Source organism: Hyla sarda, chromosome 1, assembly GCF_029499605.1.
Source record: "Hyla sarda isolate aHylSar1 chromosome 1, aHylSar1.hap1, whole genome shotgun sequence".
NCBI lineage: Eukaryota > Metazoa > Chordata > Amphibia > Anura > Hylidae > Hyla > Hyla sarda.
Window position 1 is genome coordinate 120,010,247 of NC_079189.1, and position 5,455 is coordinate 120,015,701.

The window sequence follows — 5,455 nt, forward strand, 5'->3', positions numbered from 1 at the left end:
TCGGTCCGGTGACGGCCTCATGGTCCAGCGCTACTAACCTCATTCAACTTCCTGGGGACGGAGACGTCACAGAGCCGTCGGCGTATCACCGGCCGCAGCGATGTCCCGCCCCGGCCTGTGATAGGCTGAGAGCACTGTCATGTAAGAAGCCGGACAGCGCTCAGCCTATCACCGGCCGGGGCGGGACATCACTGCGGCCGGTGATACGCCGACGGCTCTGTGACGTCTCCGTCCCCAGGAAGTTGAATGAGGTTCGCACCACTGGACCGTGAGGCCGGCACCGGACCGACGGGGAAACTAAACAAGGTATGTTAAAGTTTATTTTGTTTGTTTTTTGCAGTCCGGGCACAGCAATATATAAAAGTCTTGCACTACAGTTGTCCTTTCATGACTGTGACAATCTTCGGCTCTACCATAGAGATATATGGAGGGGGCGTGGCAGCCCCCGCTTCGGGTGGGGGTCGTGATGCGCTCCTGACTGGAGACCCGGGGCTCTGTACAGACGATCGCGGGGGACCACAGTGCTCAGACCCCCTGCGACCTAAGACTTATCTCCTATCCTGTGGATAGGGGATAAGTTTTTCTGTAATTTTGGGCATTGAGACTTGTCCTTTAAACGGAAGTCACTAACAGATATGACTTAGCGGAGCCAGACGGTAATGTGATTGAGCCCTAATATGATCAGGAAACGTACCAGAAGGCCTATAGACTTACATGGGACTTCAGACAAATCCTCTCACAAAGGCAGATTTCACTCAGTTATATTAGTGGACATATAATTCCCTGCTGGAATATCCATATGACGAGTTTTATAGACAGATAGCTGTGCCTGACCTCTACTGCGCACTGTGAGACCACACCAGGTGTGAATACCGCCCTAGTTGTACTGTATAGAGGTCATTACCCACGGCTGTGGTGTATATACCCAGTCCCGCAGTGCGCTCCTCCTCCCTATACGGGGTTGCTATTATTAGGGATGACTTCCTGCACTACTCATCTGTCCTGTCACACACTACACAGTGGAAGAGCCAGCACACACACACTGGGCGGGGCCTGATAACCCGGAACTGAAACACATCCGTATTTCCATAGCAACACAACTCTTTCCATAGGGACAAAGCGCTATCGCTAACATTTTTGACCCAACCACCTTGCCGTAGCCGTATGACATCAGAGTCACATGATCTGTAAGGGAGAAAAAAAAAATCAGTGGAAGCTTAGGAAGCTGACAGCTCCGGAGCGCAGAGGGCGAGGAGCGGGGCCGGGGCGTCTGATGGGACCGCGGTAAGTGTCCTCCCGGTGTATGGTGTGCGGATCCTCTCCTTGTCTCCCCCGGGAGGTGTCTTCTGTTCTGGGCTGCGCTGACTGTAAACATCAATGGATGAAGCAGACAGCAGCCAGTCATAACAATGCGGTACTGTGCCGGCTGTAGATGACTGGTACAAAGCAATGCGAATCTACGATCGGACATGTAGGGGACCTCCAACCCTCCCCAAAAAAAAGTTTGACTCTGACATAGTTAGAGAACAATTCTACGTGTATTGATTAAAGCCAAGATCAGGGACCTCTCCTTCAGAGATCATAATGGAGAAGATCAGGAAGGCCTGGGTGTTGTTAGGTGGATGACACTCACCATCTTATGGGAAACTACAATTCCCAGCATTACCTGCCCACCAGAACAATGGGAAGCTACTGGGGCTCTGAACGGTGTGTGTGTGTGTATATGTATATATATATATATATATATATATATATATATATATATATATATATGTGTGTGTGTGTTTCCCAACCAGGGTGCCTCCAGCTTTTGCAGAACTACAACTCCCAGCATGCACGGACAGCCTTTGGCTGTCCGTGCATGCTGGGAGTTGTAGTTTTGCAACAGCTGAAGGCACCCTGGTTGGGAAACACACACACACACACATATATATATATTTCTCATAGAATGATTTCAGATAGTCTTTAGACCCTTTCACATATTATGTTCCAGCCATGTGCACAACAAAAAAACATCAAACCCATACTAAGAATGTAAATATAGAATTATCAAAATATTCCCAAAACTTTAACGTAGACATAAGCATTCGGGCCCTTTGCTATGCGACTTAAAGGGGTACTCCGGTGAAAAACTTTTTTATTTTTATTTTTTTAAATCAACTGGTGCCAGAAAGTTAAACAGATTTGTAAATTACTTCTATTAAAAAATCTTAATCCTGCCTGTACTTATTTGCTGCTGAATACTACAGTGGAAATTATTTTATTTTTGAAACACAGAGCTCTCTGCTGACATCATGACCACAGTGCTCTCTGCTGACATCTCTGCCCATTTTAGGAACTGTCCAGAACAGCATGTTTGCTATGGGGATTTCCTTTTACTCTGGACACTTTCTCTGTGTTTCAAAAAGAAAATAATTTCCGCTGTAGTATTCAGCAGCTAATAAGTACAGGAAGGATTAAGATTTTTAACCGGAAGTGATTTACAAATCTGTTTAACTTTCTGGCACCAGTTGATTAAAAAAAAAAAAAGTTTTTCACCGGAGTACCCCTTTAAAACATTGAGCTCTGGGGATCTCCCATTTCTCTTGATCATCTCTACACCTTGGTTGGAGTCACTTCTGGCAAATTGGGACAATTGTACATGATTTGGAAAGACATTTCCCTGTCTATATAAACCAGTGTATCCAGTTGTTGCAAAACTACAACTCCCAGCATGCCCGAACAGCCGAAGGCTGTCTGGCCATGCTGGGAGTTGTAGTTTTGCAACAGCTGGAGGCACCCTGGTTGGGAAACACTGATCTAAAGTCTTATAGCTGACAATACATATCAGAGCAAAAACCAAGACATGAGAGAGAAAAACTGGATGTAGAGCTCAGAGACAGGATTGTGTGGAAGCGCAGATCTGGGGAAGGTACATACAACATTCAGCTGCACTGACATCTCTCCGGAGGACATTGGCCTCCATAATTCCTACAGTGGTTATCCAGCGGTTTATCAATAGTCTGTCTGTTCTGTATATAACAAAGCAAACCTTTACTCCCCTCCCGCACTCTAGTGACATCTCCAGTGTCCTGAGGTGTCCGACTCTGAAAGCACCCGGGTCCAGTGTGTGGCGCTAACCACATCGATGTCCCGCCTTGGCCCGTGATTAGCTGAGCAGCAGTTTGACATGCTGGGCCTGACAATCACACTGCAGTTCAGAAATAGGATCCAAGACACCAGAGGTTTGTTTTCTTATATACCACAGAACGGGCATCCTTTAGGGAAAAAAAGCTGCTGGGAAACCTCATTCAGTAGAAGACATAGATGTTTGGAACAACCAATTCTCTTCCTAGAGCTGGCTGTCCCATCAAACTTGGGGGAAGAGTCTTGATAAGGCTGGGTTCACACTATGTTTCTAGTGTATGGGTGCCGGATCTGGTTGGGGGGAACGAAAACAGCCCACTCCCGGATCTGTCCCGAACCCCATTCATTTAGTAAAACACTGACTCCGGTCGGCTCATTTTTGCCCTGTATCCAGTTTTCCCACTGGACCTAACCATGGTATACCACAGTTTTAGGTCCGGTTAGAGACCCGTATACGGGGCAAAAATGTCAGTCAGTGTTTCACTCCGGTCGGCTCATTGAAATGAATGGGGTTCGGGCTGAATCCAGCTGGGATACAAGAGCGGACGGTTTGCGCTCCCCCCCAACCGGATCCGGCACCCGTACACTACAAACGTAGTGTGAACTCAGCCTAAGAGAGATGACCAAGAACCCCATTCTGGCTGAGCTTCAAAGAACCTGTGTGCAGATGGGAAAAACTTCCAGAAGGTCGACCATAACTGCAGCCCTCCACCAAATCCTGGGTGCCAGGTCACGATGGCGGCTGAGAATTTCATGGTGGCGCCCAGGTTTTTGTCAACCCTTACCAATTGTCCATCCTTTAAAAAAAACGAAATGGTTTTACTTTAAACCCTTCCTACGCTGATCCTCGTTCTGCCTGTGGCCAGGGCTCCAGTGTCACATGATCAGTGGAGTCGGATGAGCAACATAGCCAATCAGTGACCTCAACGGAGACACTCCTTGTGTCACTGCAATGGGTGCTGACTGGCTGCAGCACCAAAACTTAAGACTGAGCACCAGCCTAGGGGGATCACTGTGGGGTGGAGGTAAGTAAAGCAGTTTTTTGTTTAAAAGAGAAGAGGTCACTTGTGACTGTGACACACAGGGAAGTGATAAGGGACAGCATGGGGGAGATGAGGGACAGTAGTGACTGAAACACAGGGAAGAAGGGACAGTAATGACTGATCATATGATGTTACATTGCGTAGTGACGTCAGGTTACGTGACATGCGGCACATTGGCCCTGAGATAAAGTAGTGAATATGGGGGGGGAAACATTTGTCAGGACTTCTATGTGTGAAGAACAGTTATCCTCCGCATCTCCCCCGACTGAATGAAGACACTGGGAGAGATTTCTCAGAAGAGGTTCTGTAGCAGCCGATTACAGCTCAGCTCTCAGAGACCACTTAGAGAACGACGTCCTGATAGGTTCTCTTGGGTACAGTCTCCTATTATGTTCTAGGACATTAGCTTTAGTGTCTCTATGGCTGCTGGGTATTTGTGGATGCCAATCCTGTAGATAAAGCATTCCTCCATAAATATAGGTCATTCTATGAGCACACACCTTGGGCTGGAATGACAAGAACAATAGCTATGTTAGCGGAGATCTTCAGGCTGGAAGTTATGATCCAGGTGTGCTTTCTTCTGTAAACACGCGACTACTTATTCTTGTTTTCTACGTTTTGTTTCCACCATCAATTTCTCAGCCGCCATCGTGACCTGGCACCCAGGATTTGGTGGAGGGCTGCAGTTATGGTCGACCTTCTGGAAGTTTCTCCCATCTGCACACAGGGTCTTTGAAGCTCAGCCAGAATGACTGTTGGGTTCTCGGTCATCTCTCTTATCAAGACTCTTCTCCCCCATGTCTGGTGGGACAGCAAGCTCTAGGAAGAGATATGGGGGGAGATTTATCAAAACCTGTGCAGAGGAAGAGTGGTGCAGTTGCCCATAGCAACCAATCAGATTGCTTCTTTCATTTTCCACAGGCCTCTAAAGAGGCCTGTGGAAAATGAAAGAAGCAATCTGATTGGTTGCTATGGGCAACTGCACCACTCTTCCTCTGCACAGGTATTGATAAATCTCCCCCCTAGTTGTTCCAAACATCTGTTTTCTACTCAATGAGGTTTTCCAGCAGCTTTTTTATTTTTTTTGTTCCTAAAACATGCCCCCACAGTGGCATCTCACCAAAATGATGTGATAACTGCAAAACAGCCCCCACATTCCTTATAGGAAACCAGGTTAAAGGTGACCTTGCTTAAAGGGATACTCTGCCCCTAGACATCTTATCCCCTATGCAAAGGATAGGGGATAAGATGTCTGATCGCGGGGGTCCCGCCACTGGGGCCTCCCC

General features: G+C 47.4%; 1 protein-coding gene across 1 annotated transcript in view; it reads left to right on the forward strand.

The window, feature by feature from the left end:
- The first annotated feature begins 719 nt into the window (after positions 1–719).
- FBXO8 (F-box protein 8) overlaps positions 720–5,455 on the forward strand; it is a 47,110-nt gene continuing 42,374 nt past the window's right edge. Inside the window, exon 1 of the mRNA XM_056560759.1 lies at positions 720–1,284. The gene's annotated coding sequence lies outside the window, so the exon portion shown is untranslated. The remainder of the gene's footprint in view (positions 1,285–5,455) is intronic.